Here is a 10,388-nt window from a genome sequence, read left to right on the forward strand (position 1 = left end):
AGTAAACCAGATGGGCTTTTCCTGACAATCAGCAACAGTTTCACAGTCATCACTGGGACTCTTAATCCCAGATTTCATTTTTTACCGAATTCAAATCTCACCATCTGCCATGGCAGGATTTGTACCTGTGTCCCCGGCACGTTACCTGGGATTCTGAGGGAGGCAAGGGCCTAGTGGTATTATCGCTGGACTGTTAATCCAGAGACCCAGATACCACCCTGGGGATCCAGGTTCAAATCCTGTCATGGCAGATGATGGAGTTTGAATTCAATAAAAAAAAAATATACTTTTGGAATTAACAGTCTAATGATGACCATGAATCCATTGTCGATTGTCATTAAAAACTCATCTGGTTCACTAATGTCCTTCAGGGAAGGAAACTGCCATCCTTACGCGGTCTGGCCTACATATGACTCCAGACCCACAGCAATGCGGTTGACTCTTAACTGCCCTCTGGGCAATTAGGGATGGACAATAAATGCTGCCCAGTCAGCGACACCCTCATCCCATGAAAGAATCAAAAAAAATTTAGTAGTCCAGTGATAATACCACAAGGCCATTGTCTGAAGCTCAGTGCACTTTCATCATGGCTGTGGATCTCATGGCCCAAAGGAAGCTGTCATTGTAGTCAGGAAACCTGTGCTCTACTCAGGTTGACAAAGTTGGTAAGTATGATCTTGAGTGTGAGTGGCAGTGGCTAGATGCAGTTGAGACTCACTGTTCTGTCTTGGGATGCCAGCATATGTGCCCCTACCATTGGCACCATATTGTTGCTTCTCAGCAGGCATCCCAGATGGCAGACTCCGATCCTGAGCTAAAAAAACAGAAGTTGCTAGAAAAGCTCAGCAGTTCTGTCAGCCTCTGTGAAGAGAAACCAGAGTTAACGTTTCGGGTCTGGTGTGACCCTACCTCAGAACTGTCGGTTTATATGCAGAAGATGGGGTGGGGGGTGGGGCTAAGGAGTAAATGATACGTGGGGATGGAGCCCAAAGAGAGAGAAGAGCAGTTGGACAGACAAAGGAGTAGATCTGTCTAGGAGGGTGAAAGGCTGTTAATGGAGATTGTAAGTGGCTAACAATAGGTAGTGCCTAATAGCAGACTATGTGATTACAAGACCTGGTGTGTGGGGTAGGGGCTGGGACATGGGAGAGTTCAGGCCCTAAAATTATTGAACTCAACATTGAGTCTGGAAGGCTCCAGGGTCCCCAGGCGGAAAATGATGTGCTGTTCTTCCAGCTTGCGTTAAGCTTCGCTGGAACACTGCAGCAAGTCAGAGACAGAAATGTTGGCCAGGGAATAGGGTGGTGCGTTAAAGTGGCAGGCAACAGGAAGCTCAGGGTCTTTTTTGCGAGCAGAATGTAGATGCTTTGTGAAGTAGTCACCCAGTCTACTTTTTGTTTCCCCGAGGTAGAGGATACCACATTGTGAGCAGCAAATGCAGTTAGATTAGATTCTGGGAAGTGCAGGTGAAGTGCTGCTTCACCTGGAAGGTATGTTTGGGCCCTTGGATCCTGGGGAGGGAGGAAGTAAATAAGCAGATGTTACACCTTCACCAGTTGCAGGGGAAGGTGCCGTGGGGCTGTGGGGGAGTGTTTGCGGTGAAGGAAGCGTGGACCAGGGTGTCCCGGATGGAAAAGTCCCTGCAGAAAGTGGACAAGGGAGGGGAGGGGAATATGTGTCTGGTGGTGGCATCTCGCTGGAGGTGGTGGAAATGGCGTCAGATGATCTTCTGGATGTGGATGCTGGTGGGATGGTAGGTAAGGACTAGGGGACCCCTATTGCTGTTGCAGGAGAGAAGAGAAGGGGTGAGGGCGGAAGTGCGGGAGATGGGTCGGGCCGGTTGAGGACCCTGTCGACGAAGGTGCTGGGGAATCCTCGGTTAAGGAAGAAGGTGGACATTTCGGAGTCTTCCTTGTCAAAGTTGCCCTCATCTGAACATATGCGACGGAGATGGAGGAACTGAGAGAATGGGATGGAGTCTTTACAGGAAGTGGGGTGTAAGGATGTATGGTCCAGGTAACTGGGAGTCAGTGGGTTTGTAATGGATATTAGTGGCCAGTCTATCCCCAGAAATGGAAACAGAGATGTCGAGGAAGGGAGGAGTCAGAGATAGACCAGGTGAAAGTGAGGGCAGGGTGGAAATTGGAAGCAAAATCAATGAACATTTCTAATTCCGGTCGAGAGAAGGAAGCAGCATCGATGATATCATCAGTATACCGGAGAAAGAGTTGTGGGTGGTGGCCAGAATAGGACTGGAATAAGGAATGTTCCACGTACACCCACGTACCACAGACTTCCTCTGGGTGCTCTGATTTCCTCCCACAGTTCAAAGATATGCAGGTTAGGTAGATTGACCATGTTAAATTTCCCATGTACCCCTGAGGCAGGCATAACTAGGGCCCATGCAGGTACCCATGGCCACTCCTCTGACCTGAAGAAAATAAGAGGAGTTAAAAGCGAAGTTGTTGAGGGTGAGGACGAGCTCAGCCAAGCGGAGGAGGGTGGTGGTGGGTGGGGGCGGTTCAGGTCTTTGCTCCAGGAAGAAGCGGAGAGCCCTGAGACCATCCTGGTGGGGAATGGAAGTGTAAAGGGATTGCACGCCCATGGTAAAGAGGAGGCAGCTGGAACCTACAAACTGGAAGTTCCCAAGCTGGCGTAAAGCGTCAGAGAGAGCACAGATGTACGTGAGCACTGACTAGACCGGCGTGGGGGTAGAAAACCGATTCAAGGTAGGAAGAGATGAGTTCTGTGGGGCAGGATCAGGCTGAAACAATGGGTCTGCCTGGACAGTCCTGTGTGTGGATTTTTGGGAGGAGGTAGAACGAGCTGTGCGGGGTTGGGGGACTATTAGCTTGGAGGCAGTTGGGGGTCGGGGTGGGGGGCGCGGTGGGGGGGCAGTGATTGCCAGATGAAATGTGGTCCATGACTGTCATTGACACAATGGCTTGATGAGCCACGGTAGGATCATGGTCAAGGGGAAGGTAGGAGGAGGTATCTGAGAGCTGGCGCTCAGCCTCTGCAAAGGTAGACGTCAGTACGCCAGACTACAACAGCACCACCCTTATTGGCAGGCTTAATAACAAAGTCAGGGTTGGAAATGAGCGCACGGAGTGCAGTCAGTTCAGAGGGAGATAGGTTGGATTGTGTGAGGGGGGCAGTGAAATTGAGGCGACCAATGACACGTCAACGGTTCTCAATGAACAGATCGAGTGCAGATAAAAGGTCGGAGGGAGGGGTCCAGGTGGAGGGAGAGCGTTGGAGCTGGGCAAAAGGGTCTGTGGGACAAGGAAAGGACGCTTGTCCGATCCTGAGCTGGTGGAGAGCATCTCAAGGCCATCTGCACCAGCAAGACAGGAGATCAGATCATGCATGAGGGTCAATGCCTGCAGTGTATTTGTATAATTGGATATGTTGTTGGACAAAGATGCTAATAACTTTTTATTTAAATTGCAGAATCTCCTTAAGGGGTTATTACAATGTGGTTTTACATATGGGTGGCATGGTAGCTCAGTGGTTACCATTGCTGCCTCACAGCACCAGGGACCTGGGTTCAATTCTAGCCTTGGGCAACTGTTTGTTCAGAGTTTGCACATTTGTATCTGTGTGGATTTCCTGTGGGTGCTCTGATTTCCTCCCACAGTTCAGAGATATGAAGGTTAGGTGGATTGGCCATGCTAAATTGCCCGTAGTGTCCAGGGATGTGTAGACTAGATGGATTAGCCAAGGGAAATGCAGGGTTACAGAGATCGTGTGGATTCAATGGGTTGAATAGTCTGCTTCCACACAGTGGAGATTGTATGATCATGGCTGTTAAGGTGGGAATGATCAATGGTGGTGAAGGGATGTTCCCTGAAAGGAAGAAATGCCTCCAGTCACAGAGTTGTACAGCATGGAAACAGACCCTTTGGTCCAACTCATCCATGCTGACCAGATATCCTAATTAATCCAGTCCCATTTGTTAGCATTTGGCCCATATCCCTCTAAACCCTTCCTATTCATGTATCCATCCAGATGCCTTTTAAATATTGCTATTGTACCAGAATCAGTTTTTTTTTATTCACATATTCTCCAAGATGATGTCAGCTAAATCTTTTTAAGAACAAAAGCTTAGATATGTCGTGTCTGAGATAGTAGGAACTGCAGATGCTGGAGAATCCGAGACAACAAGGTGCAGGGCTGGATGAACACAGCAGGCCAAGCAGCATCCCTCTGATCACTCAAGAAATTAACAATCAATACATTGTTATGAATGGCTGTAGTCCTGTAACATAGGCAAATGTATCGACTAACTTATGCATGACAGAGTCATACAACACAGAAACAGAATCTTTGTCCAACTCATCCATGCTGACCAAACATCCCAATCTGACCTAATCCCATTTCCCATCATTTGGCCCATATCCCTTTAAACCCCTCCTATTCATAAACCTATCAGGATTCCTTTTAAATGTTGTAATTGTACCAGCCCCCATCACTTCATCTGGCAGCTCATTCCATACACGCACCTCCCTCTGCGTGAAAAAGTTGCCCCTTAAGTCACTTTTAAATCTTTCCCCTCTCAATTTAAAGTTATGCCCTCTTGCTTTGGACTTCCCTACCCTGGGGAAAAAGACTTTGTGCACGTTGTTGGACAGTCTCACCGAGATGGAAAGATCCAGGATGCATATCGCTTCCTCATTTGCTTCGTTCACCTACTGCTTATCACAAGGTGCCTTTTATGCTCTTGGAGGCAATAGAAGCGACCTTAGTTTGGCAATATTCTGGTGGGCACAGCCAACCTGTACATCCTGCCCAGTGCACACTGGAAAGCTGCCCAGGCATCCACAGTTCCTTGGATCTCCATGCCCTTTACACGTGTTGTCGGTGTATGGGTGGATGGTAGGGGAGGAGTGAGGGAATGCGAGTGCAGGAATGTCCTCAATGAGGTCCACGTGAGGTGTCCCTGCCTCCAAGCAGCAACCCTTTCTGGCACGGGAGACTGGCTGCATATAGAAACCTTGTGGTGGTTGCCAACAGTTTGCCATGTTGTGCCACCTGCGGTCACATACCATTCCGCAAAGATAAAATGGTAGCCCTTGCAGTTCCTACAGCCCTCCATTCAGAGGATGGAAATTAGCCTACAGAGCTTTTTGTCAGCAGTTTATCATGCCTGGCATGTTTGGGAAACCCACTGTCCTGACAAAGCCATGTGGTATCTCACCCAGCTTCACCCTTCACCTATTCGGATCTGCCTGTATAGACGGATCTAGTTTCCTTCCCAAAGCATTGTAGTTGGTGGAGTTACTCAATATGTCTGCTGCTTCCAGTTCCTTGCCACTGTGACTTTGATGACCACTGGCAGTATAATGCTTTCTCTGGTGTGAGACTCCAGCCCCTGTACAACCTGCTATTACCACCTAGTTGAATCTGTGTTGCATTGGGCATTGCTCCTGGCTGGAGAGTGGGGTTGCTTTGGTGGGGGGAGGTTGAAAATGTGTGAAGTGCTCCCTCAAAACTCCTATGCCATGTTGATCCTTCTGTGGTCAGCATTTACCCTCACTCATCTTCCTCTCTACCTTTGCAGAGCTTCCTGTCTGTACCTGCTCAGCTCTATTTCTGAGCTATGCTACAGAGCCAGAGGCATACAACCCATGACCCACATGCAGCATACACACTTAGAGAAATAGTCTCTTTGCTCCTCCTCAACGCATGCTGCAACTTGCCTCAAAGCCTTCTGAAAACCGTAAGCCACAGTACTTGCTACAGCAAAGGTAAAACAAAAACACCTCTGTCGCAGAATGGATTTATTTCTCCCTTGCTGGGTTGTGAGCCTGACTGGCAAAGTGGGCATTTCTTGCCCATTCCTAATTGCTGGTGTACACAGGGGCTTGCTAGGGGCATTTCAGAGGGCAATTAAGAGTTAACCGCATTACTACAGATGATTTTGGTTTTGTTCATTTATGGGATGGGGCTGCTACAGGCTAGGCCAACATTTGTTGCCCAACCCTAATTGCACAGAGGGCATTTAAGGATCGACCACCTTGTTGTGGGTCTGAAGTCACATATAGGCCACACTGGGTGAGGATTTACTTTCCTAAAGGGTGTTAGTAAACCAGATGGGATTTTAGAACAAACAGAAGTGGTTACAGAGTTGCCATAAGAGGTGAGAGGGTAAAGATTTAAAAGGGGCCTAAAGGGTAACCTTTTTCATGCAAAGGATGGTGTGAGGAGGTGGTGGAGGCTGGTACAATTACAACATTTAAAACACATCTGGATGGGTGCCTGAATAGGAATCATTTAGAGGGATATGGGCCAAAATTAATTTAGAATATTTGGTTGGCATGGACAAGTTAGACCAAAGGATCTGTTTCCATTCTGTAAAACCAACTTTTTAAATACCAGACATTTGATTAATTTCAAATTTCACCCTCTGCCATGGAACCCATGTCACCAGATGTTCCTGATTACTAGCCTGATAACACTACCATTACACCAATGTCTCCTCCATTTGCATCCAAATGGAGGCTAAACAAATTAAGGACAGCAGATTCCCTTCCCTTAAGGCCATTAATGAACCTGATGGATGGCTGACAAGTATCAGGAGTAGTTTCAACACACCATTAGAGGATGTAGACTAATATTGCAAATTTGTTAATAGGTATTAAATTTTATCAGCAGCCTTGTACCAGCTTCCACCACCTCTTCACGCACCATGCTGTGAGAGAAAAAAACCCATGTCCCTAGAATATCAACCACAGTTTCTGGATGACTAATCCAGTGATTTAACTATTACATCATTACCACTGAAGAATAGACCTTTGTATAGCACTGGGTGGTAAACGTTAATGCTAATTAATGCCTGCTCAGCTAAGAAAGACTACACAATGTCCAGTGAGTGTACATGGAACAAGTTTGTGAAAAGTGTATCACATTATCCAGAATCTTCTCATACCATCGGCTTACATATCCCAGAATTATGTTCTGGGTTGCACAAGTGGTCAGCAGCACAGACTGTGCTATAAGGATTCCAGGTTCCAATGGAGCTCAGGAGCCCAAAACCATGGCCCATAGTGGACAGATGACATGAGACAATTCTATTCATGCTCACAAATTTGATGAATGGTGACGGGCTCAGCCCAGTTCAATGATTGGGAGCAAATTACTGCAGATGCTGGAATCTATACTGAAAACAAAAAAAAAATATGTGATCTCCAGCAATTTCCAATCCAATGAGTGTTTGATGGAAAATAGAGCAGATAAATGTTTTGGTTGAAGTGGTTGCAGCTCAGTGTTGATAAAGCTCGCAGGAGACCTCCAGCTGTAGTTGGCAGAATGGACACTTTTCTTCATTTGCCTGCCCCTGGCATCTTTCACAATGGCTGTCTGTCTCTATCTCTAAAAGCCCTTCCAAAATTGTTTCCCTCACAAATCTTGACTCCATTTTCTCCCCTTTGGTCTAGGAACTCCCTACCTATGTCCGTGACACCACCCACACTCTCCACCTCCTCCAGTACTTCCAATTCCCCGGTCCCCAACACCTCATCTTTACCATGGACGTCCAGTCCCTATACACCTGCATTCCCCATGCAGATGTCCAAAAGGCCCTCTGCTTCTTCCTGTCCCGCAGGCCCGACCAGTCCCCCTCCACTGACATCCTCATCCGCTTAGCCAAACTCGTCGTCTCCCTCAACAACTTCTCTTTCAATTCCTCCCACTTCCTACAGACAAAGTGGGTGGCCATGGGTACCCGCATGAGCCCAAGCTATGCCTGCTTCTTTGTAGGATACGTCAACAATCCCTCTTCCAAAGCTACACTGGCTCTATCCCCCACCTCTTCCTCCGTTACATTGATGACTGTATCGACGCCGCCTCGTGCTCCCACGAGGAGCTCGAACAGTTCATCCACTTCACTAACACCTTCCACCCCAACCTTAAGTTCACCTGGGCCATCTCTGATACCTCTCCCTCCTTCCTAGACCTCTCTGTCTCCATCTCTGGCATCCACCTGGAAACCGATATCCATTTCAAACCTACCGACTCCCATAACTACCTAGAATACACCTCCTCTCACCCACCTTCCTGCAAAAAGGCCATCCCCTTTTCCCAATTCCTTTGCCTCCGCCACATCTGCTCCCGAGATGAGGCATTCCACTCCCAGACATCCCAGATGTCCTCTTTTTTCAAGGACCGCAACTTCCCCTCCACAGTAGTCGAAAATGCCCTCGACCGTGTCTCCCACATTTCCCGCAATTCATCCCTCACACCCCCTACCCGCAATAACAACCAAAACAGAATCCCCCTCGTCCTCATGTACCACCCCACCAACCTCTGAATCCAACACATCATCCTCCGACATTTCCGCCATCTGCAATCTGACCCCACCACCAAAGACAGTTTTCCCTCCCCACCCTTATCTGCTTTCCGGAGGGACCACTCTCTCCGTGACTCCCTTGTCCGCTCCACACTCCCCTCCAGCCCCACCACACCCGGCACTTTTCCATGCAACCGCAGGAAGTGCTACACCTGCCCCCATACCTCCTCCCTCACCCCCATCCCAGGCCCTAAGAAGACCTTCCACATCAAGCAGATGTTCACCTGCACATCTGCCAATGTGGTATACTGCATCCGCTGTTCCCATTGTGGCCTCCTCTCCATCGGGGAAACCAAGCGGAGGCTTGGGGACCACTTTGCGGAACACCTACGCTCGGTTTGCACTAAACAACTGCACCTCCCAGTCGCGAACCATTTCAACTCCCCCTCCCATTCCTCAGACGACATGTCCATCCTGGGCCTCCTGCAGTGACACAACGATGCCACCCGAAAGTTGCAGGAACAGCAACTCATATTCCGCTTGGGAACCCTGCAGCCCAATGGTATCAATGTGGACTTCACAAGCTTCAAAATCTCCCCTCCCCCGACCGCATCCCAAAACCAGCTCAGCTAGTCCCCACCTCCCTAACCTGTCCTTCCTCCCAACTATCCCCTCGTCCCACCTCAAGCCCCACTCCCATCTCCTACCTACCAACCTCATCCCGTCCCCTTGACCTGTCCGTCCTCCCTGGACTGACCTATCCCCTCCCTAACTCCCCACCTACACTCACCTTTACTGGCTCCATGCACGCCTCTTTGACCTGTCTGTCTCCTCTCCACCTATCCTCTCCTCTATCCATCTTCTATCCGCCTCCCACTCTCTCCCTATTTATTTCAGAATCCCCTTCCCCTCCCCATTTCTGAAGAAGGGTCTCGGCCCGAAAAATCAGCCTTCCTGCTCGTGTGATGCTGCTTGGCCTGCTGTGCTCATCCAGCTCTACACCTTGTTATTTCAGATTCTCCAGCATCGGCAGTTCCTATTATCTCTGTAATGATTTTCAAACAATCTCCTTGGAAAAATTTTCTACCTGAAGACCCAAAATGACCAACACAGTTTACAGAATATTCAACCCATCAGGATCTTAGAAGGAGCAAGCAATTCCACAGTTCATTCGCTATATCCCTTATATTTTACATTCTTCAAATTGACATTAAAGTTTTAAACTCATTATTGAATCTGAACAACCCTTTTCAGGCAGTACATTTTCGATCAGAGAATATTGCTGTTCATTCTCTAATTATTTTGCCAATTATCTTACACCTTAGTCATCGAGTTAACTGCCTTTATTTTATTTTTAATGCAAATAGGTCATATTTTCTAAATTATTTTTAAAAATTCCGCTGCTGCATCGTATCAGTAATTGTAAAAGATTTGTTGCTTAAAATTTATTGATGACAAAAATATGACTACATTATGTTCATTCAATTTAACTATAAGCTTTACACAGCCTCAACTATTACTGACTTCATCTGAATGCAAAAATGAACATGTCCTTACCATTTACTTTAACCACCTTCCTTGACACAACGTCGCTCTTAAGTCAACCAGGTCACACTGTCTTCTAGTGAAATCTGGTAGAACTGGATGAAAAGGGAAGTCAGCTGCACTGACAGAGGACAGTAAGAACCCAAGTTAAAGAAGACATAGCAACACCAACACACACTTCCCACAAGTCAGAAGCGGAAAAAAAACAAGTATTTATGTAAATAAACCTCACTTGAAAAGCAACTAAGGGAAGCATGTAACAATGGCAATTGAATTGCAGCCTGTAACAGGTACCCAAAACAGCAATAACAACAAAAACATATTGTATGTCACAGAATCAGACAGCACAGGAGAGTCCCTTCAGCCCATCTGGTCTGCACCAATCTATCTACTCTTTTCATCTCCTGGTCCATAGCCAGTAATGTATATGGCTGAGCACTTGAAATGTCATAACTTTTTTTTTAAAATTCATTCACGGGATGTAGGCATCACTGGCTAGGCAGCATTTATTGCCCCATCCCTAATTGCCCCAGAGGGCAGTTAAGAGTCAACC

General features: G+C 47.5%; 1 protein-coding gene across 1 annotated transcript in view; it reads right to left on the reverse strand.

Annotated features, from left to right (window-relative positions):
• LOC109930356 (B-cell receptor CD22-like) overlaps positions 1 to 9,952 on the reverse strand; it is an 80,615-nt gene extending 70,663 nt beyond the window's left edge. Inside the window, exon 1 of the mRNA XM_020529873.2 lies at positions 9,848 to 9,952. The gene's annotated coding sequence lies outside the window, so the exon portion shown is untranslated. The remainder of the gene's footprint in view (positions 1 to 9,847) is intronic.
• Between the last annotated feature and the right edge of the window lie 436 nt (positions 9,953 to 10,388).

Source organism: Rhincodon typus, chromosome 12, assembly GCF_021869965.1.
Source record: "Rhincodon typus isolate 14 chromosome 12, sRhiTyp1.1, whole genome shotgun sequence".
Lineage (NCBI taxonomy): Eukaryota > Metazoa > Chordata > Chondrichthyes > Orectolobiformes > Rhincodontidae > Rhincodon > Rhincodon typus.